A 24,684-nucleotide genomic window follows, 5' to 3' on the forward strand; every position below is an offset into this window, starting at 1 on the left:
ACGTCAGTGTTTTAAGTGCCTGTTCTGTACAAAATATTTTCTGCAATTTCACATTTAAGTTAGCTGTACAACTGTCAAAAGTGCTTTTAGTTTTAAGAAATTCTTTATTTCTTAAAACTAAAAAAGATCTTTATTTATAGGAAAAAAATTCTTTATTGCAAAAAATATCCTTTATTAAAACAAACTTTTAAATCCTATTTATTGATAGGTGCTATTTTAAGTCTGTAAAAAAACCCTTAAGAGACCTTGTGTGGTAACTTTTTAAAACACGATTTACAAGATATTTAATAAACAATTAAGACAAAATACATTAATAAAAGAGAAATAACCAATAATTAAAATAACACGAAAAACTGCGATGTCAAAATAAAAAAAAAAATATATATATATATATATATATATATATATATAAATGTGCCGTTACTTTTCATATTTAAAAAAAAAAATTTTTTTAAATTAAAAAGACGTGAATAAACGAGTCCGATCACGCGACACGAAATAAAGATTTAGTTCGCCTATCACCCACTATCCAAGATAGCCTAATATAGAGGTAACCAGCAGTAGCGTAGCGGCACTTTTTCTAGCCCGGAAGCAAAGAATATGTTCGGGCCCCTACTTACTTAATGAAAATTGCAAACACAAGAGACAGCCAAAGACGCCGGGCCCCTAAAGGGCATGGGCCCGGAGGCAATTGCCTTGCCTGCCTACATGGTAGCTACGCCACTGGTAACGAGGGTTGGTTTTATAATTGATATATATCTTAAAACAGTAGGGAATGTGTGTGGGGAGAATAACAACAAATGCATAAAAATATGAATTTTTAAAATACAGAAATTACAGGCAGTTCTCGTTTTACGAGTTCCCGGGTTTACGAGTTTTTATTTTTATTTTTTCCAAGTATCAACAAAATCGAAAATATGAACATTGATTGCAAAAAATGAATGTTAAATATTCATAAATACGGCATTTCAAACCATGCGCGTAGCTACACAATACAGTGTACCCCGCTTTACGATATTAATCCGTTACCATCGTATCGCGAAAATATCATAATGTGAACCCAATAACACATTGTTTTTTTGTGATTAATTCCACGACCTCGGAAATTCAAATTTTCGCTGTATAACTCCCTAAAAGGTCGTTTTTATAGTGTAAATTGTATTAGTTACCAATTCAAATCATTAAACGCACCACACTTGCATCGTTATCGTATGTTCTGTTATAACAACCAATTTTGAACGGCTTTGTGATATTTTTCTAAAGCACGTTTTGGAAGTCACAACCATAAAAAAATAAAAATTTGCACTTTTCAGTTTACTGGGCTTTTCTGTTACTGCAAGCAATTATAAATGGGTAGTGAACTCCATCTTCTTGCATTTGTGAAAATACCGATAGCTGGAATTCTGTGTGTTTTTACATTATTATGGTGAAATGTGTTTGCCCTCTACTGAAATATTCAATCGTATAAAAAACAAATACATTTTCAGAATCTTCTCTTCATTCCTTTTTTTTTTTAAGCTTCGTAAACTTGTTACTCCGCGCAAATCGTGTTAGTTGCAATTTGTGCGTTCCGTTAAAAAATGCTTATGCATGCTATTAAAATTTATATATAAAAAAAGATTATTTTGGAAATAAACGCCTCTTGAAGCATTTCTGAAGAATACTCCTCGTGCAACAAACCAACGAGTGCCGAGCCAATGAGTGATCAACGAGTGTGCATTTAGTCGATGATGATGATGAAGAATAAACATTCTTTAACATTTAAGTCATAAATATTTTCTCTATTATTATAATTTGATTGATTTTACAGGCTATATTTTCATTTATTTGGATAAATCAATCATTGTTTAAACATAAACTAATTAGCTAACTAATTTCATTGTTGCGAACGTAACCCCTATTTTTAACCTTATGTCTATGGGAAATAAATTCCCGCTTTACGAGTGCGCGCTAGCAACGAATTAACTCGTAAAGTCGAGAACTGCCTGTATAAAAAATTATATAATATAATATTTTTAAAATTACTATTTATAAAATTAGTTATAAAAATATTAAATTTTACTGTGAACATCTATTACTATAATTAACAAGACTGACTCTCGAAGCTGGGAAATTAACTCATCTATGACTGTAACTCCCCTCCCTCTCTCCTTCCCTCCCCCACACACCAACACAAAAATATTGAGTTAAGTTAAAACAGTTAAGGAAACTCATATGAGTATCGTTCTATGGCCCGCGATAATCACAGTATCGCGTGACGTCATCACAGAATCGACTCCACAGTTTGGCATTGAAGGAGTTGACTTTCGCGATTCTTCGCTTCCGTCGCGCACATCACTGGGAATAGAAAGTAAAACGGTAGCGCTCGGTTTCTATGTGATGCGGGAATCTTCAGCTGAAGGTGGGAAAGACAAAACCGCGATAGAAAGATAATAAAAGCAAGCAAACAACTGGAAAGATATCTTCATATCGGTGTTTCTCTATTACACCCTTTTGACAAGCAGGTAAGAATTTCACGATGTTTATTCATTACAAATTGCCTCGTATGAAGAAGTTTTTATTATATTTGCATCGGTGTTCTGTCTTGAAATCATCTAACGAAAATAAAACAGTTCGAATAATTTTTTTCGAATCAAATCAAATCAGTTTCTGTTTCTAACAGGAGATTTATGCGATTTAGAAATTCCTTATAATATTCCCCATATATTAAGACCATTGTTATTTGTAAAGAACGTACAAATAATTGTCACAAAGTACGATTTAAAATGTGAGAAAGAGAAAAAAAAAAGGGGGGGGGATAAACAGTTTACTCAACTCAAAGCACTTTTAATAGTTGTACAACCATTTAACTTACTGTGAAATTGCAGAAAATATTTTGTACAAAAGATATACAGAATAGCTACAAATGTTTTCAACGTGGATTGCACGGATTCTTTCTCACTCTGGTTACAGTAAAATGCTTTTTATCCCCCCCACACTTTTTTAAAAAATATAAATTACTTAATTTTAAAATTGACTGCCCGGCTTTTCAATGTCAAGTGAACGTGCCGACTCTGAGTCTATCCACCTCTGTTCCAAACAAGTCCAATAATTTCTAAGCGATTGATAGCACCAAAAATATCATTTATTATGTATAACGAAACTTTTAATAATATTGACATGTTTTTAAGTGCAATATTCCCCCTGACTATTGCTGTTATAACTGTTGTTTGTTACTTTCACTTAAATGTCACACCATGACTGAAAGCATTTTAGGGCTTAAGCCTCGTCTTGCGTCAAAGTTTACTGACGTACAAGTTTGTGCAAATGCATCATTTTAGTACGCAACAACCTACTGTGGAGTTATACTTCATAATTGGGTTGTCATTATCGCAACGCCGGGGTGCCTGCCCACCGACCGATGAGAAGCCAATAAACTTCGAAACGGTACGTCTGGGTGGTGGTATCGGCCGAGAATAAGTAACAATAGTCTTCCTCCATTAGCGAAGCGTTACTTATTCGAGGTAGTGCAATATCATGGCAACTCGTGAAGGTATGCACAATATGAGATATACAGTGTTGTTAAAATTAAAGTACCCCTATGTAGAGGGCTCTGGAGCGAGTTAAAGAGAAATTTCGTACTGAAGAGAAATTTGGACAACAGGTACAATAAAGAATGCGCTCACCATTTATTGGGGAAAATAATTAGTTACAAAATTTGTCGCTATACGGCGCTGTGGCAATACAAATCACTTGAACAGCGTTACAATTGTTCAATGTGTTCTCCATTTTTGTCAACAACAGTTTCCATTCGAAGAACAGCATTTTCTACAGCAGAACGTAACATATCAACTGGAATAGCCAGCACATGACGTCTAATGCTGTCCTACAGTTCTATCAGAATTTGATATCCTTCTCGATACACCTGGTTTTTCAAAAAACCCCAAAACCAGAAGTTGCATGGAGTGAGGTCCGGTGATCGGGGTGGCCAAGGTGTCTGGAAACAACGGCTGATGACCCATTCGTCTGTGAAGTGTTGCCTTAGCAATCTTTAGACACAACGGTCGATGTGGGGTGATGCACCATCTTGCATGAATAGGGTATCCTGAAGGCATCCGCGTTGTTGCGGCTCTGGTATTGCGAAATTTGCCAACGTTTCATAATATCGTTGTCCAGTGACAGAACAGTTGCAGGGTCCAGTCGGTGTTACCTGTTCAAAAAAAATATGGCCGTATATCCACACCACACTTTCACTTTTGGAGAATGCAATGGGACCTCTTGGATAACTCGAGGACTTTCTGTTGCCCAAATGCGACAGTTGTGCATATTCACTTGTCCATTTAAGCAGAAGTGCGCTTCATCACTCCAAAGGATGTTCCATGGCCAAGTGATATTCACTGTCATTCGCGCCAGAAACTGAAGTGCGTATGTGAAACGAATACAGCAGACTCTCGATTAACCGGGATCGGATTAACCGGGACACTTCAAGACTCCAAATAAAAAAAAATCAATAACTTTCTAGGTATAAACAGATATTTTGCAAGTCGTAAATAAGCGACAAGCGGCATTGAGAGATAGTGTACCTATTATCTTGCAATCCCCGCTGTCTTCACACCCGCCGCTTAAAAAGAAAAAAAGAAAAAATGTTTAGTTTAATTTAGTGCGTCGCGACGATACGATTGTTGTATTCCTTTGCAGCGAAAAAGGACAAATTTTGTTCCGTTATTTATGTCAGGGATGTCGGAATTTTTTTACAGTAAATTTTTTTTTTTTTTTTTTTTTTTTTTTTCCAGGCAAAACTGGAATGGGGACAACAGAAACGGGTAGGTATAAGACAATCTTTTAGTCTGGCTATCGGTCTGCTCAAAGCCCCCGAAGAAGTAGCGGACCGATGACCAAGTGAGAGAATGTTATTTACAATTTTCATTGTTTATTATCATATTTACAATTTTCATTGTTTATTATCATATTTACAATTTCATTGTTCATCATCATTTTATTTTTATTTCCATTTTATTATTATTATTATTATTATTATTATTATTATTATTAACCATATGGTGCAAGGAAGCCTGAGGCTTATGCTGCACCAGGCAAAAAAAAAAAAAAAAAAAAATTCTGAATTACCCAGAGAGAGAAGTAGAAGGAAATCACCAAGAAAGAGAAGAATGATGATATCCAGCTCAGGACCCTGGGTGTGCCAAGCCCATACTCACCAGATGTGAGTCCCTGGGGGTGAATGTGAGCTCCTGGGGAGCTCTGGGGAGCCTCTGAAAGGCCTATATAAAATTATATTAATTTTCATTAATATAATTTTATATAGGCCTTCCAGACTAAAGCTAGTTTACTTTTACTAACTTGTTAGTTTGATCCTTATGCACCCCTACAGATAGATACCATTAAATAAAATCGACTAATATAATTTCATGCACGTAAAAGTAAAGTGCAGCCATTATCAACCCACTGCAGGATGGAAGCCTCCTCAACAATTCATGTTGAGGGAAACGGACCATAATCTGCCACGCTGGTCCAGTGCGGGTTGGCAGATCAACCGTATTCAGCAGTCAGGGGCTTGAACCCCGGTCTACTCAAAGAGCGTGTGCTACTGCACTCCCGCTCCTGCCCACTCGGCTACGGAGGCACGTATAATGCCTAATTGCCCTATGTGCAATAGCATTAACGTTGCACAACTGTCAGGTACCTAATACGGTAAACTTTGCCAAATATCATTTTTATAGTCTTCAGTAAGAACACAATATATATAATATTAAAAAATATATATGTTATATGATATTTATTACAATATAATTATAAAAATTACATTTCATAATACAAATTATATATATATACAGTATATAATTTTATTCTTTATATAGAAATACTAAGTAAACATCAATTATATATAGATCACCACAAAATTAAAAAGATACTGTACACCATTTTATAATGAAATAAACATATAAATTAAAAAATAATAATAAGTTTAAGTAACTTAAACCCAAATTACGTGGCACCCGGTTGAAAACCACTGCTCTAAGGAATCATTATAATAAGGATGTATCAAAATGGCCAGACATTAACAAGTATCGCGCGGAATTAGGATTTGTCAATAATAATAATATAGTAGCAATATGTTATTAGTCATTCCCGAGTTACGTAAAACTCGACAAAGTAAGAAGTCCTGGACGTATCTCTTACGTATGTCGGGGACCTTTGTATTTTTGGATTAACCGGGAAATCGATTATCCGGGATTTGTTTTTTACCATTTATCCCGGAAAATCGAGAGTCTACTGTATCTGCATCACCATGCTTTAGCTGCTGTAGCATGTGCATCTTGTAAGGATAGTACCGCAACACCTGACGCTTACTAGCCTTACAGTGGAATACAGCATGTCCACTTCACGAGAAACAGATGGCACACTTGCGCTACCACATGGAGATTAACTCGATAAATCCACGAGAGCCATAGCTACATCTTCAACACGAGAGGAGTCCACTCGTTTTCGACCTCTACCTGGTTGAACACCAAGATGTCCGTCCTATCGCTTCAAATTTCGCGATCATTTTGAGACAGCACAAACAGTCATAGATCCACGTGGGCCTTATGTGCTTCTGACGCCGGAATTCTCTGATAGCCGCAGCGGCATTGTTGCTGTTCTGATAGTACAGCTTCACTAATAGCGCCTTTTCCTGCATGGCACTGCTACTGTAGTGCCGGCAAACATCTACTGTATGATTTTGAAGAGACTGATTTGCTTTTATACAATACAGTAGAGCTGAGTAGTGGCGCTGTGGAAATAACTTACGATTATGCAAATAATGTAAGTTATTTGCATAATCGTAAATAAGATAGTTACGCGCCATACAGTGACAAATTTTGTAACTAATTTTTTTTTTTTTCCAATAAATGGCGAGCGCATTCTTTATTGTACCTGTTGTCCAAATTTCTCTTCAGTGCGAGCCTTAGAACTTGCTACAGAGCCCTCTACATGATGCCAATTTTTAGCTATTTTAGTAGACTGGTGCATACTAAAACGATGCATTTGCACTAACTTGTTCGTCAGTAAACTTTGACGCAACATGAGGGTTTAGCCCTAAAATGCTTTCAGTCTGATAACTAGTTACACACCATCAGGCATCTCTCATATTGTGGAGTTATACTTCATAACTGGAGTGTCATCATTGTAATACCAGGGTACCAGCTTTGAAACGGTGCCGTCTGGGGGACCTGATGGCCGCTGAGTTTCCGAGAATAGGTAACAACAATCTTCTCTACTGGGGAAGCGTTGCCTATTCGAGGAATTTGTGAGCTTTTGAGTAGTGTGAGGTGAAGGAGTAACTGTCCTTTTCTTCATTCTACGGCATTTCCTTCCTCTACCTCTCCTACTATCACCTTCCTACATCTTTATTGCTTTCCTAAGTCTAATAGGAACAGTATGAGGATAACCGAGATCTTTATCCCATACCATATTTCAAACGGTGCCGTCTATGGGGCCCCGATGCTACCAAAGTTACCGAGAATAGCTAACAACACTCTTCCCTAATGGGGAAGCGTTGCCTATTCGAGGGATTTATGAGTGAGGAGTAACAGCCCCTTTCCTTTTTCGACGGCATTTCTTCTGCTTCCTCTCCTACTACTATTACTTTCCTCTACCTTTTTGCTTTCCTAAGTCTAATAGGGACAGATGTGTGGATAACACAGTTTTTTATCCCATACCATTTTACAAACGGTGCCGTGTGGGTGATGGTATCCGCCGAGAATAAGTAATAATAGTCTTCTCCATTGGTGAAACATTACTTATTCGAGGAAATCAGTAAATTGAAATCAGAATTTCAGTTTGTAAATGAAGTACACTAAACATAACACTTGAATGATTTTGATAGCTCTAAAATTATAATCTGAATTGTCCCATTTCAACAGTTTCAAAATATTTAGTTTTACTCATAAAATAAACAGACAAACAACTTTAGTAAAGTTTAAAGAAAATTCTTTAACTGTTTACCAAATAATGAAAATATTAATAAAATTTAAGAAATTAACTAAAATTATCTTAAATAGTAAGATGTAATACTTATTTGCAAGTCTTTTGCAAGACCAAAAATAACTGCTTCTTTAACTTTTTTCTTCTAACGAGAGGAAAGTTATGTTATACTAAGTTATACAAAATACCTCTTCAAACGAGAGGTGCTTCGTATAACTTAGTAAGCTTAGTAAGGTTGTATGGTACAGATACCATACAACCCAAGAATCTCCCCGTGATCATCAATTTCACTTTGTCTTTAAGAACAAAGAACACGGGAACAATTTCAACGGTTTGATAAAAAATATACTATAGATATAATTATGCGCTGGTGTAAAATTTAGGAGACATCTTGCCATTAGCAGTGTGTGACATTCACATTACAGAATAAGATTACTACATCATGTTTGCAATATTTTCTCCAATATCGATTTCATAGCACTGACTGACATAATAGCAGTCAATTTTAACAACAGTCACGTGTTTCCAAAAGAACTGACATTGTTGGATACTGCAAAACTGGGGCCAACATTTAACATACTCATATTGATATGATGACACACATCGTGGGCAAAATGACTAACTGGTCATTTATAGGCCGCAAACGCAGCACACATACACATATAACGTGTACACGTTATCAGACAGACCTTAATACATCACACTAGGGTGCAATCCAATCCGCGAGTGAGCGTCTGTAGTTGTCTTCTGCTGCGAACGTGGACACTGGAGGGAGTTAATCAACGGAAGGGCTTTTGCTAGGAGGAATCTCCTTGCAAAAGCCCTTCCGATTTCGCACAATTTCGAACGATTATTAATGATTCATAGAGAAGGAGTGGACCTGAAGGCTGATAAAGGATATGCGCCACTGGCATACCAACCAAAAGTATGGAGAATTTATCGTGCCGGCTAGCATCATAGAACTGGTAACAAGACATCTGCAACTTATCAGCACAAGTAACTGTGGATATGAAGTTGTTGGCAAACTATCCGGCAAATCAGGGCCTAGTAGGCCACTTTTAACACAAATAGACACGCTGGCTATGAGTGTAAACCAGGTATGTCCAAACACGCCCTACGGTTTAGATAACAGTTGAAGTGTGTAATTTAACCTTTTCGATGCTATGTGCGTGTATACCGGTCCAACGGTGGAGGCCCCTACAGTGCTGCAGGCGTGTATGCACGTCCACCGTACCGTGTGTCTGTCGATGCATAGTCTTCGTATATATCTTTCTTAGTTGCTAATATTGCACTAATTATTTTTACATTAATTATTTAACATTTGTTACAGACCAAATTTAAGTTGAAATGTCGAAGAAAAGGAAGTATGATTAAAACTATGTATTATTTGGTTTCGCTTGCATTAATGAACTTGACGGGACTCAAATACCGCAGTGTTTTTTGTGTGGAAAAATTCTTGCGAAAGGAAGTATGAAGCCAGCAAAACTGAAAGACCATCTCAAGTCTGTCCATGCTGAAAATGCATCTAAAGATGCTGGTTTTTTTCGTGCGAAAGAATCTAAATTCGAAAAAGCAGGGACACTTCCAAAACTTGGATTTGCCATTTCACGAAAACTTTTTCTTGAAGCATCCTATAAAGTTGCTTACCGGATTGCCAAGCAAAAGAAGCCCCACACTATTGGAGAGACTTTATTAAAGCCATGTGCACTGGAAATGGTCGAACTGGTCTGTGGACTGGAACAGAGAAAAAAACTGGAAGCTGTTCCCTTGTCAAATGATGTAATACATTCTAGAATAGTTGATATGTCTTTTAATATTTTGAAGCAGGTCATTGAGGAAATGGCAGCCTCGCCATTCCCCTTCAGTATGTAATTAGATGAGACTACAGACATTTCTCAATGTAGCCAGCTCCTTTTTTTTTTTGTTCGCTATGTGCATGCTGACGCCATCAAAGAAGAATTCTTATTTTGTGAGTCTCTTTCGGAAACCACAAAGGCCGTCGACGTTTTCGAAATGTAAAAAGTTTTTTTTACAAACGAAACTTTGAATGGAAAGGAAAACTTCATTCTCTTTGCACTGATGGAGCTCCTGCGATGCTTGGTAATACATCTGGTTTTTCTACTTTAATGAAAAAAGAAGCTCCTCAAGTCGTCGTCACTCATTGCTTTTTACACAGATATGCACTGGCAACAAAGACTCTTCCAACAACCCTGAAAGAAGTATTGTCAACAGCCATAAAAGTTATCAACTTTATCAAAAGAAGTTCTCTGAATCATCGTATTTTTAAAAGATTTTGTCAAGAAATGGGAGTAGAATATGAAGTGCTTCTCTACCACACAGAAGTGCGCTGGCTTTCAAGAGGACAAGTCTTGAAGCGCTTGTTCGAACTAAAGGCATAAGTTTCACTTTTTCTGGAAGAAAGAGAAACCCCACTCTTGGAACATTTTGAAAGGAAGGATTTTATCCATGGGTTGGCTTACCTGGCAGATATTTTTCACCATGTGAATGAGATAAATTTTTCCATTCAAGGGCATGAAGTCACCATTATGGATGCAGCTGAAATATTACAAGCTTTCTTGGCCAAGTTACCAATATGGAAGAAGAGAGTAGAGACCGACATTCTTGCAAACTTTCCACTGTTGCAGGAAGTGCTTTACCAAGATGTAGTTGAAATGCAAACTTCTCTCCATTACAGAACTCTTTTAAAAGTTATTTCTATCTTGATGGCATGAAAATTGAACCATGGATCCGAAATCCTTTTCTTTCTGATATAAACTGTATCGAAGATGTTGACTTAACCAAAGATGAACTCATTGATCTTAGGTCAAAAAACTTACTACGATTGGAGTTTACCTCAAAAAGCCTTGGAGAATTCTGGTATTCCCTGAGAGAAGCCTACCCTCGTCTTGTAAAGCGAGCCATGGAAGCTTTGATACCATTTGCAACAATATATCTGTGCGGATCGGGATTTTCAGCACTTGTAACAATGAAAACAAAAAATCAAAATCGATTAGATGTCCAACATGACATGCGTGTTGCCTTGTCAAATACCACACCACAGTTCGTCTTCACACTGATATGTCCTTAAAAAATAAAATTTAACTTAAACTTTCCTATATTTTAAATGTATTGTATTATTATTCAATGTGTTAAGAAAGAAACACATATATTACTGTATAATGTTTTTTTTTTTAATTTTGGTAACTATTTCATTAAACTAGTTTTTTTGTAATTTTATTTTATGCATTAAAAACATTATTCTGAGAAGGGGTCCGTGGAACTAAGAAGGTTAAGAACCCCTGCTCTAAACGAATGGCGAAACCACTAAACCGTCATGGAGGACAGTTGTATCAAAAATGAGAGCCAAAGAATCTTGGTGGAAAGGGGAGAAGTAAACAACAGGATATAAAATTGCTGAATGAAGGGGCAGCACGAGTACCAATCAGTGAGGTAGCGCCGAATATGGGTTTGATTGAACAAGTCTCCACTCCAGACGTTAAAGAGGCGATGGCAAAGATAAAAACAACAAAAGCTGTAAGTTCAGATGGTATACCAGGTGAAGTATGGACTGTAATGGGAGAAAAAGAGATTGGATGGTAGATCCTTTCCCACATACAAGCTGTGAGAGAGGATTGCGGAGCGATAGTAAGAAAAGAATTGCAATTTCGGAGAATAAATTTGGTTTTATGCTAAAAATGTCAATTATTGGAACAATTATACCAAAAATATCGACTATTGGGGAAATTTTTACACTGAGGCAATTGATGAAGTTTAAAAGAGGAGAGGACTAATATTCATATGATCTTTATTTATTTAGAGAAGACCTATGATAGACAGGAGTCCCAAGGGAAGTAATCTAGTAGTAAATGAGAAGAAAGAGGATCCTATATGAGTATATTAAGGCTGACCAGGATATCTAAGAAGGAGCCATTAAGAGTGTAAGAAGTGTTTGTTGGGAAATGGGAACGTTTCTAGTAAGCGTGGGCCTAAAACCAGGTTTCCAAATCTGTTTATTATCATCTTGAATTAGCTAACAGTCAAGGTGCAGGAGAGGAAATCCCGTGGCGTTTGATATTTGCTGACAATATTGTACTAACCTACAGCAGAGAAATGCAGAGACTGATGAGGATGCAACGAGTAGAACAGGTGCAGGGTGGATGTAGGCAGGTAAATGGGGTGCTATGCGATCGGGCGAGACCAACACTGATGTATGGAGCGGAGTGTTGGCCAGCAAAGAGGCAACAGGAACAGAGCTTACATGTGGCAAAGATAGGAATACTGAGTTGAATGTGCAGTGTTACAAGAAAAGAGATTTTGTTTATTTCTAGTGTGGAGGGGCCCGGGCTAGACAATGGTAACCATACCCGTGTATAGGTAAAGATACTGTACCCAGAAAAGTCAATCAGTTACGGTGGCGTCTATGTTCGCGTGGTGTGGTGTTAGGTTACGTTGTTTGCGTTGAGTGATCAGCCGCTTAGCCGAGTGCGAAACAGAATCAGCCAAAAAAAAAAAAAAAACAACAACAAAAAAAAACCATTCAGTCGATTCAAAAGAGCAGCAATCATGTACAAGAACATATGACATCATAAAACCTAGAACCCTCATCCCAGTTTTCAGAAACCTATGACGATTAAATGCAGGTCAGCATGTAGTGCATGCACTCACTCTCAGTTGTCAGCTTTTTCATTCCATCAAAAAAAAAAAAAAAAAAAAATGGGCGAACATAAAATCTTTCGATTTCTTCTAAAAATGCTGGCCAGTGTCCATTTTGGTATTTCTAAATCGAATAATCTCCGTGAACAGGATATCTTTGATTTTATTTATTTATTATTATTTTTTTATTATTGTGGAATGCAGTCAAAACCAAACTATGGCAACATCGCAGTATAAAGTGTGTAGGTAGATACCGTATAGATAAAGGCCCACTGACCTGGTGGTTGTGCCGGAGTATAAACAAGAAATAATTCAATTAATTCAATCAGTGTAGTGCTGGGTTATCTTGTTTGGGTTGTCTGAGTGGCCACTTAACCTAGCTGGCAGGCAGCAGGCTGCCACCAACTAGTTACCAGCAAGGGCATCTGTAACCAGGCCACAGATCTGCTACGAGCACAGGTATTCCCATACTAATCAGATCAACGCAAAAATCTTCACACACGCACGCACCTGTAGAAGTGCGCGCGCGCTGATTTCCATGTTGTGCGACTAAAAAGTTCTAAAATAACTCATGGAGAAAATTCGCTGCTCCCACTACTCCAGATCGTCTAACTACAAGAGATATTCAATAAACAATGATCATAATTTTTCATGAACAAGCGTAGTGCTTTCTACTTCTAGCTGAGCTGCGGAATTTAAGACCAAATCAGGCTACATCACATAGCAACTGCGCGACTGGCTCATGCGCACATGAGTGTGTTGATTGTCATACAGCGTTCATTGTCAAGTGGTACCGGGTGGCCCCCAACTCCTCGTTGGTAGACTTTGTGTTGCAATACAAACTCTGTAAACGCCATATATTGTGTGTTTTAGTGTTTGTCTGCGTAGTGAAGTATTAGGTTGTGTTGTTCCTCCCACCCTATGGCCGCAGGGCCCCATAGTGGAAACCCGCGATGCCCATCCTTTGCCTTGGGGAGGTCGAGAACGCACAGTCCCATCACTTGAAAAATCCCATCAACATTGAGCACGCTCAATGTTGATGGGATTTTTCAAGGCCTTATACACCTCAATCAGATCAACACGCAGGTGCCTAGTCTCCAGCCGCTGCAATTTGCAGAACTTGGTAAGAGGATACTTTCGTTTCCCTCAACCAACCTTCTCTGTACTCGCTCAAGCAACTCTACATCCTTCCTAAAATGAGGACTCCAGACCTGTACGCAGTACTCAAGGCGTGGCCTGACCATTGCCTTATACAAAGGGATGATCACCTCTTTTTCCCTACTAGCAAAATTCCTGTGTACCATTGACAATACCCCATGACCTGTCCTGGCTTGTCTGCATTGCTCAGAAAACTTCATATCTGACAGCACAATTACTATCAGATCTTTTTCCTTTTCTACCACCCTAAGTGGTGTACCACACAGATCGTACGTTTCTCTGGGGTTAATTCTACCACATGCAGTACCTTGCATTTGTCAATATTAAACTTCAGTTTCCACTTCTCAGCCCATCAGCCCAAAATTTCTAGATCCTATTGCAGTAGCACACTGTCATTAACATCCCTGCCAACCTTTGTATCATCTGCAAACGTTGACATTAAGCCTGATATACACTGGTGTGCAAAATTTAAGGACCAGTCAGGTTTTCACCTGCAGCTTCTCATAGGAGTGGCCTGAATATGGGAAAGGCATTCCAAAGGAACCTCGTGAGGTACAGAAATGATGAAGGAAACAACAACGGAAACAAAACGGTACAGAGGGACTTTATTCAAAAATGGCAACATATCACTGGTTGCTATGATACAGATTCATTACTGCGAAAGATAGAACAAAGGGAAGAGGTGGTCCTCGGTAGGAGATATAACCACCCCTAATGTCGATGCAGGCTTTGCACCGCATGTCCATACTTAGAACAATGTTATTGATAAGTTCTTGCGGTAACATCGTCCATTCCTCTGTCAGCGCCATCTTCAGTTGGTGAACATTTTCTGGTGGGTGTGGACGTGCCGCTAGGCGTCTCCCCAGAGCGTCCCATATGTGTTCGATGGGATTTAGATTGGCGGAAACGGGCAAGCCATTTCCATACGAACAATGTCCTCACTTTCCAAAAGAATATCAACAGCTGCAGTGGGATGGGGTGTGGCGTTATCATCCATAAACACAAAGTCGGCGCCAATCTCACCACGGAACAGACGCACATGAGGAAGGATTACCTCAGTACAGTAGCGTGCACCGGGTTAGAGTACCGCCTTCCAATATCTGGAGTTGTGTACGTCCATCCAAGATAACGCCTCTCCAGAGGAGAACACCTCGACCGCCATATCGATCCCTTTCAGTGATGTTTGCGGTGTGCTACCGTGTGACAACCTCTCGCCATATTAGCTGACGTCTAGAATCGTTACTGAGACTGAATCTACTCTCATCAGTAAAAAGTACCTTAAGTAAAGATTTTGTGGTTGTAACATTTAGAAATAGTGTTGGTCCTTAAGTTTTTATCAACTAGAATTGTCTCGCAGCCTTCTGCCATAAGACTGAGATTACTAACGCGAGATACCAATTCAATTCGTAGATCGCAGTACTCCTCACAGTTGTACATAATATGTTCTCATGATTCTCTTTCGCCACAATGGCAACTAGATCTTTCATTAATTCCTAAATCATGCAAATTTGCATTAATCGAACCATGACCAGTTAATAGGAACATAGCTTGTAAGTTTGGGGCAAACCATTTGAATTTTATCGAGGCTGCATTTCTTAAATCTGGGAAAAATATTTGTGTAATCTGCCCTTTATCACAAACACTCCAACGCTCTTGCCAGACTTTTACCAAAGCATCCCAGATTCTTGTCCTTTCCTTCCTGGGATCTGCCAAAATGTCAACCTGTATATTCAGAAAACAACAGGGAATGCCACGGCGGATGAAGTAAGCCAATGCACAATACAATAAATGCAGATCAACAGGCAATTTTCCAGTCACAATCTGCATGCCAAGTCTGGTGGTAGCACAGTGGTATCGTCACCGTCCTCCACACACCGGGTGGAAAAGGCCTGAATTCGAGACGCGAGGAACTTTAATGGGCTTTTTTAGTCGGTCTCAGGCGTAGATAACAAGGTTTTTCTCCCCAGTAACTGGGATTTTTTCGTCCAGCAAAACAGGCAAATCGACCATAGAACATACACAATTTACAGACACAAATACGGGTTAATGTATTTAATTATGGGCAACCCTAAAATAATAATTTGATTTTTTTTTTGAGTTCTGCATGCCATGCACATCCTAAGGAGCATTACTCTTTGAATGGAACTGAGCTTTCTAGTAAATACTTTTCCACTTACACGTTCAAACCAAATTGGTGCACCATACGTTACCATGAGGATAAATACACATTCATACAGCAAATTCAGCGCCTTACCTTTTATTCCCCAGCGAACTCTAGTGATTCGAGTAATCATCCCAATAAATTTCTTCTCCTTTTCTGATAGATAAGTAACATGTGAGTTGAAAGATTCGTCAAACATAATGCCTAGATATTTTAATTGCCTTGCCGATTTTAGGCTCGACCCATTCATTCTAACAACCGGGGGGCTTCTACTCGAAAATTGATACTTGAAGACCATTGTCCTTGTTTTGGTTCCTGATACAGTCAGTTTATGTAACCTACACCAGTTATTAAGTTTAAACAAAACCTGCTGTGACCTGGTTTCTAATTGCATCCATGTATATCCTTCAATAAGCAACACAAGATCATCGGCATATGTCACCATCTCTGTATGCTCGAAGTCCCTACGCAACCAGTCCTCCAAAACTAGGTTCCACATTAGTGGTCTAAAAACCGATCCTTGTGGGCATCCCCTGGTCACCTCTCGTACAATGGATCAACCGACAACTTAACAGTCACTGTACGGTGCGTGGAGTAGTCCTTTATCACCCTAAAGATCTTAGTTGAACAGCCTGCAAGTCTCAACATCATAAGAACGCTGCTCCATTGAATGGAGTCAAAAGCTCCCTCAAAGTAAATAAAGATTCCAAGGACATTCTGTTCGAGCCTAATATATAGTTTCGCAATGCCCAAAGCGCATCTTCTTCCACGACCTGGAGTAAAACCATATTGTCTGCCAGACCAGTCTAAGTTTTTTTCAGTATAGTCAGTAATCCGTCTCGCCAGCATCCTTTCAAACACCTTTCCTAATCCAGGGAGGAGGGCAATAGGTCGATAAGATCGTGGATCTTTTTTGGCCTAGATGGTTCCTTCAGTATCAGCTTTAACAGGGCATCCTTCCATGGTGATGGAAAGACCCCGTCACGCAGGCAGCTATTAAAAGCTTCAAGAAGGTATCAGTCGATGAGCCCGTTTAATGACCTCTCCTTCAATGAGATCCATCCCTGGGTATTTATTGTTCTTTATGCGTTGTACTGCACCGCAGAGTTCAATCAGGCTAAAGGGATCCTCGTCATGTACCCCAGAGTAAGCATGATTAAGCCTTTTCATCAACATCTGTTCCTCATCGTCTTGCTTAGAGATAGTATCTCCAATCAGATGATCCAAAATCGCAGACATACTTTCTCTCCAACTCGTACTTTTCTGGTCGACACCTCCAATAGAGTATGCTGTATCTCCATTATATATTTTAGTCTTACCAGTACATAGCTTATATACAATTCCCCATGGGTTCTCACTGCCCACTGTTCTAACCAACGTTCTCCAGGCAGTTAATTTTGATTTAGATATCATACGCACGTATGCACTCCGTATCCTCTGATACTCTACTTTAAGTACATTAACTTCCTCCTCCCCATTGTTACGCTTACTTCTTTGGTACCTTTTCCGCGCTTTATGAACCTGCTTCTGAAGTTGGCTTAACTCACCAGAACACCATTTAACTGGAATCCTATTACCAAATATCCAGATTCCCAAGTCAGACATGAATATATTCGTCAAACCTGTTCCACTTTGCATTTTCGATAGCAAATTGTCGTAACTGTTCCTGAGACGGAGCTAGTTTTGTTATGTCCCTGACAGAAAATACAATGGCCCGATGATCAGAGCAGAACCAGTCTGCTCTTAATCGCCAATCGTCCACGATACCAGCTATTCTTACGTTACAGATTCTCAAGTCAATATTTGATTCTCCATTAACAGTGAAAAAAGTACTATCTGAACCTGGTAGATCAACAAGCCAAGAATTCATCTAGTTGACGACCACGATCATTTGTAAATCTATCAACCCACGATGCTGATCTTGAGTTAGGATCCATCGCAAATATTACTGAATTACTACCCAAGCGATTTTGAACCAGTTACATGTACCTGATGTAGAAATTAATGTCTGTTGAGTGATGACAATACATACAACATAGATAGAATGATACAAGATCTGACTCTACCCCTATTCACACCATCTGTGAAGAGCATAACGAATTTATAACAGTAATAACTATGTCCTTATTAAACACTACACTACAATTGCAGCTCTTAAGTCTGGTTCATCTGCACAGAGTACACGAGCTGAAAGTGTCTTGGAATCAGTCGACAGTGAGTAGATTTCTTTCCAAACTCAAAAATACTGGTTCTGCTGATAGGAAAAAAGGAACCGGTCGCAAACGAGTCTACGCCAAAACAGGACCGCGTTTTGAAGCGCTTATGCCTTAAAAACAGTAAAGCTTCTTCGTCTGAGCTGAAAAGAGAAAGGGAAGAACATACAGGAGTGGTAGCAGTAACAGTCAGAAGACACCTCTTCAAAAATGGACTTGTAGTCCGTCGTCCTACGAAGAAGCCCCTCCTCCCATAAAAAATGAAAAAGGCCCAATTAATTTGGTGTAAGGAGCATGTCAAATGGACCCCCGAGCAGTTATTTTCTCGAATGAAAAGAAATTCAACCTGCATGGCTCTGACGGGAGACAAACGATTCGACGTAGACGTCGTGAAAAATACCATCCAGACTGTATGGTGTCTACAGTGAAATTCCCTACCAGCCAAATGATATGGGGGTGCATTTCGTATCACCTGCAGTTTATGAAAGGTTCCGTAAATACCAATGCATATCTGGCTATATGGAAGGCAAATTTCTGCCAACCATTAGAGACTATTTCAACTTGCCAAGTAACTGCATCTTTCAGGACGACTCTGCTCCTTGTTATGGGGCGAAAAGTGTAAGTAGGAACTTCTGTAGCTACTTTAGCTTCATTTCTGCATTAGAGGTTCGCCAGTAATGTGTTTACATTTGTTACAGGTGAAAAAATGGCTGGAAGAACGGTCCATTACAACTGTTAGCTGGCCAGAAAATAGCCCGGACCTGAACCCTATTGAAAATTGTTGGCATCGTGTGGAATATGCCAGAAAGAAACCAAATATACTTCGTGAACTTCAAGAAGCCACAATTCGTGTTTGGAACCACGCACTACCAGTTGATTATCTTCAGAAATTGATCTTGTCAATGCCTCGACGGTGTGCTGCTGTCATCAGGGCCAGAGGCGGTTCAACTAAATATTAGTTTGCACCTGGAGAACTTTTCATTTTGTTTTCCATTTAAAATGATAAACTGAAGCAAATTATGGGTTTCTGATGACATTTCAGCTCTAATTGTCATGTTTACCAAAACTGTTGTATAAATGTTGCAAATGTTCATTTTGGAATATTTTGAGAGCACCTGTCAAATATTACTTAGCTTTGCCTTAACATTAATAAATATCTTTTGTTTATATTCCTATTTGTGATGCTAGTCATTAATGTAACATACCATCGCGAAAAAGGGTTAGAAATGTGAAATTCCTAGGTGATGCACTTTCTTTGAACACCAGTGTATTTAAGTGTATCTCATCCCTGTAGAAGCAGTCTCTCCTGTTAACAAGCACAGACCACACCGATAAAAATTCTACCCCATGAGCCTTACACAATCCCTCCAGGGCAGAACTGATTGACAAGGCCCTCATCATGTGCTCCTTCCTTTCGTGTCTGGGCAGAATTGCAGACACTTTCAAATTTAACCAGAACTCGCGACTTTTTTTCAGCATTAACCTGTACTTGTGAAGTAAATCTGCAGATCTACTCTTAATGTCATTAGTGCCAACGTGTACAACAATATCACCCTTTGTGCCCTTAAAAGATGATATCTGTTCTACATCATCATCAACTTTTGCCCCTGGCAGACGTACCCTGGTGCTGTTCCACATATCCTTTTTACACAACATATTACCCTTCTCCTTGACAATAGAGTTACCGCCAATAACTAACTTTCGGGGGCTCCAAGGCATTCTGCCTTGGAGATTGCCACTGTGTTGCCTGATGCACAAGAGAGAGCTTTGGCGTTGAGCTGGGCAGCTGAGAGCTTGATGGACCCCCCATTTTAATACCTTCTACCTGACCCTTCAAACTCTCATAAGCGCCCATCAGGACGCTGAGTTGACGTCTAATTTCTTGACACTCTCTGCACCTAGCACACACAAAAACATCCTCCTTGGCTAGATCATGTCCTGTTCCAGAGAGTTCTACAAACATTTCACAAGTTGCGCATTTTTTTAGGCTGTGATGCGTTGAAGAATCGCCCATCTCGGTTCTCCCCCGAGTTACAGCACTCCTGCTACTTTGTGCACGTTGCTTAGTTGCTCTAGTCTGGGATATGAAATTGAAATTAACAATGAAAATTAATAAATTTAATTAATTAATTATCAATACTATACTATCTAATAGGTTCCTAAATTCAGTGATTCGTATTACGCTATCTAGTTTTACGTTGGAGCTACCTATTTACCACAATTCAAAATTTTAATTCCCTACCACTCACTCTATACGAAAACAATGGCTGCAAGGTTCGAAAGAACGGTTTTACGTATATTAACTGGTAACCTACAAAAAACTCTCTCTAAATTAAAAATAAAAATAATGAGCGTAACTAGAACTATAAAGTACAATATAATATGATAATTAAGTAAATAAAATAGCAAAACACTGATCTTTTTTGGAGCTTGTAATTCACAGCTGTTTGTAAATTGGTGTCCACTGTGGTCGATTTATTGTTTGCTGGATGAAAAACCGGGAGAAAAAACCCATGCTAACCTCTCCCGAGACTGACTAACTCAGCCACGTTGTGAACAAAACCCATAAAAATTCCTCACGTCACTGACGCTTTCGAACTCCGTAAAAATTACCGTCCTACCCACCCATTGTGGGTAGGACGGTAATTATACCAATTGTACTACCGTGAGGGGCATACCAGCGAGAAATCCACTTCCACCGACCCGTGTTCCTATACGCACACAGGGTTGTTTTGGGTTCCTCTTACACGCCATATTAGGACTCGATGAGAATCCGACTGCAAGCCGTACCTGGGCTCTTCAGAGCACACCGCGCCATTCTTCGTCAGTCCGATTACAATAAATAAATATTCGAATGTTCTTCCAGTCTTACGACGTTAGGCACTGAATGAATATATACCATAAGTCTTTTCGCATAAAGACCATGTCTTTGCTGACGATTTTGAATGGTGTGGATTTGATATCAACGTTCTTATCGCTGCTGCAAAGCGTCCGAGTAACTGGGTGGTGTTCGAGCGCCGACTGCGATGGGCAAGCTGAGAGAAAGATATCTTGTCTTGGTGGTCTAGTTAATGATCTACAGCAGTGTTTCCTAAACTTTTTTTGCTTGTGGACCTCTTTCGGCGTCGAAAAATAACCACAGATCCTCACATCCTTGCCCACGTAAATATAGGATGTCCGGGTGATAGGTATTCGAAGTTAAAAATTTATATCTCAGAACTGATTTATTTTATGTTTACAATCTACCTTTTTCAGACTGACTCAAAAAATAAGTGAATAACAATAAACTTACTGTTTGAGTACATATACCATCAATCGTACCTCAGAGGCTACTAGTATAAAGAATGGTGTTGTTCTTTCGTCTTACAAAGTTCTTTAAAGTTGGGAGTAATTGTAGACAACTGAATTCTCATGTCGGATGCTACATCCAGTTTGTAACGATATTTAGATTTTGTTGTCGCACACCTTAAAAATCCAGCTTCTCACAGATAAGTTGCGGGGAACGTAAGAAGTTTGGGCACTGCATATTTAGACACTTGCGGATATTCTTGAAGAAGCCAGCTACAGAATTCAACCAGAGGAAGCTCTGTTTCAAGCTAGTATCAGATGTAATATCTATCAAACACTCTCGTAATTTTGAACAGACATGCCATCCGGTCACTGTGAAACACAAAATGGATTTCCGACCCAGGCAGCGTCATCAGTAGAAAATGGGAAGTATTTCGGAAACGCCTTTTGCAAACCATTTAAATGTTGGAAGATGCTACCGTAAATAGTTTCTTCCACGCTAGATTCTCTTTTTGCCAAAAAGTCATTCAGAGTTGGAAAGCATCCATAGTGACTTTTTTCTACACACCTCTTCCACAATTCAAGTTTATGTTGAGAAGACGCAATTCTGTCCCTTCTGAATATCGACACGCTCTTTCCTTAGGTTTCCTTAGAACTAAAAAGATTTAGTTCATTAATTCTTGTAAAAATGTCTGCCAAGTATGCCAATTTCTGTAGCCAAGATGTATTTACCAAACAGTGAGAAAGTGGAAAATGGGTGATTAATAAAAAAAGAATAAATTTCCGAAAACTCTAACAAGAACTTTTCCCCTAGAAAGCCACCTTATTTCTTTATGAAGCAGCAGTGTTGTGTGTCCATTGCCCATTTCTTCGCAAAATAATTTAAACACTCTCCTATTAGTGCTATTATTAGTGGCCTAGATTTAATGTGGTTCACTATCTTTACAGCATCATCCTACAAAGTCAGTTTTTAGGCTTCTTTCCATCGTTTTGGCGAAAAGCGCTTGTCGATGGAACACGTGGTAACTACTCGAATGAGAAGGGGCCAACTCTTTGATATACCCCCCATCCCTGCCATTTTTCCTGGCCCTCTGGCCCCATCAGTGCACACAGTAACACACTTTTATCAGCTGATTTCATGTTCTATCAGGTAACTATTTATGACATTAAACATTTCTTCCCCAGTCGCGCGACTTTCAAGAGATTTAAACAGCAGTAACACTTCCTCGATTTCGTTCTGGTCAAATAACGTACAAATACAAGTAATACTGCTAGCCCTGAGACGTCTGCTGATTCTTCAGATTGCAACGAAAAATCAAAGCTGGATTTATGTCGCGACACCAATTGTTTTTCTATATCTGCTGACGGTTCTTGAATGCGAGGTTTAACAGTATTATAAGACAACTGAACTGTTGCAAGTTTCTTTTTCGACTGTTCCACAAGCACAAAAGTTGCCATCGCCGCACATGGCTAATTAGGGTTTCTGCGATTGTATGGCTTTCTCCTGCAAGTGCAATACGGTAACTTATCCTATAGGAAGCCTCGGCAGCGTTTTCATTATCAGTTTTTAAACTTTTCTCCATAAGGCTCTGACAGTTTGTTACTGCCTCAAGCTTACGCTCAAAGAACTAACATCTTTGTCTGAAACAAGGACGGGACAGATGGCAGGGCCGGCGGAACACGATATGCCTGATAAGCAGAGCATAGGGGCGCCGAAATTTAATTTTTTATTATAACAATATTTAATAAAAGTACATCAAGAGCGCCAAAAACCCTAGAGCCAAAAAAAATTTAGGGCCGCGCTTGACAGATGGAACACTTTTTCCAGGCGCAAAAAGATCAGGGAATACTAATCCATACAAGGATATAGCTAGAGGCATTCTAGCTAAACAATTTGGAGGTGGGGAGGCATATTTAAGATTTTCCAGGAGCAGAAAAATACCTAGTTCCAACACTGGGGCAAGCAATGTTACAAAACTAAATTTTGTTTATTAAAGTCACCATCCGAACGGCACACGGATGCCAGCGAATAACAATGCATGAAAATTGGATAAAGCTCAGCTGAGTATATGAGATATGAAATTCCGAACGTACAAAAGATAAAGGGATGCTGAAAGATATTTTTGAGCATCACTTCACCAAAGCAATCGTACACTTTAGATTACATCAGAAGGCTCGTATTGTGACTAAATAGCTGTACGGTGGAAGTGTTTCGTCGTCTAAGATATGCCATCAGAATAAAAAGACGGGATAAATGTCTTCAAGGACACTAGAATTTTAATGCATGACAATGTTCGGCTTAAAAAGGCTAACTAAACGTGAAATAACGGCATTAAAACACCTTACTCATTAGACATAGTGGCATAGTATTTTGGGTCAGGCGCCACCGGTGGTTTCCTACATCTGCGCCGTATGTTAGTGGCGAAACTATCATATTGTGAGGGACCAAGAGGGCCTGGAGGACTGATTTAGCATGGTTGTGAAAGAGCATGCGGGACCATTCGAGAATCCCGCAGGGAGGCGACAGAATTTGTAGTTTCGCTAATATCACTGGATTTTCCAACTGTAAAATGAATTGCAGAAACGTTGCGTTTTCAAAGTTGCTGCGACGAAAGCGTCGGAGACGCTGATAGGGATTAAGATACGTTTATTGTTTTTTTTTACGAAACTCTATGAAAGCTGTAGTCATCAATGATTCAGTGTGGCAATGTCATACTGAATCATTGAGGCCCCGATCGTTAATTTCATCGGTTCGATATAAGGTTGCCAGAGGGATCAGGGGCCCCCTTTGGCTGAACGCACCAGCGCATGGCACAGATTCCCTACATGCAGTAATAGTAGTGGCATGTGATGCAAGAAAGCAAGTGTATGAGCTAATGCAGCATCAGCCAAAAAAAAAAAAAAAAAATTAAAAAAATTACAAAACAATTCCCTCTAAATGTTTGTCCAGTTCCTCCTTAAATTTATTTAACCTATCAACTTCCACAACGACAGAAGGAAGTTTCGTCCAGCAATTAACTACCCGCTGGCTAAAGGAATTTCCGCACATCTATTCTACATCTGTCTTTCCTCAATTTGAATTTATGCCCTCTTAGGTTCATAATCTGAACAAGTGGAAGAATCCCATCAGAATTCAGCGTGCTCAACTCATTCAAGGCCTTATACACCTCAATCAGATCACCTCGCAGGTGCCTAGTCTCCAGCCGCTGCAATTTGCAGAACATAAGCCTCTCTTATGGAAGACAATCA

The 24,684-nt window shown here is 39.2% G+C and overlaps 1 protein-coding gene across 1 annotated transcript in view; it reads left to right on the forward strand.

Moving 5' to 3' along the window:
* Nucleotides 1-2,320: 2,320 nt before the first annotated feature.
* LOC150087376 (synaptic vesicular amine transporter-like) overlaps nucleotides 2,321-24,684 on the forward strand; it is a 60,296-nt gene continuing 37,932 nt past the window's right edge. Inside the window, exon 1 of the mRNA XM_090372033.1 lies at nucleotides 2,321-2,504. The gene's annotated coding sequence lies outside the window, so the exon portion shown is untranslated. The remainder of the gene's footprint in view (nucleotides 2,505-24,684) is intronic.

This window comes from Mastigoproctus giganteus, chromosome 4, assembly GCF_048544385.1.
Source record: "Mastigoproctus giganteus isolate SK-2022 chromosome 4, ASM4854438v1, whole genome shotgun sequence".
NCBI classification, from domain to species: Eukaryota; Metazoa; Arthropoda; class Arachnida; order Uropygi; family Thelyphonidae; genus Mastigoproctus; species Mastigoproctus giganteus.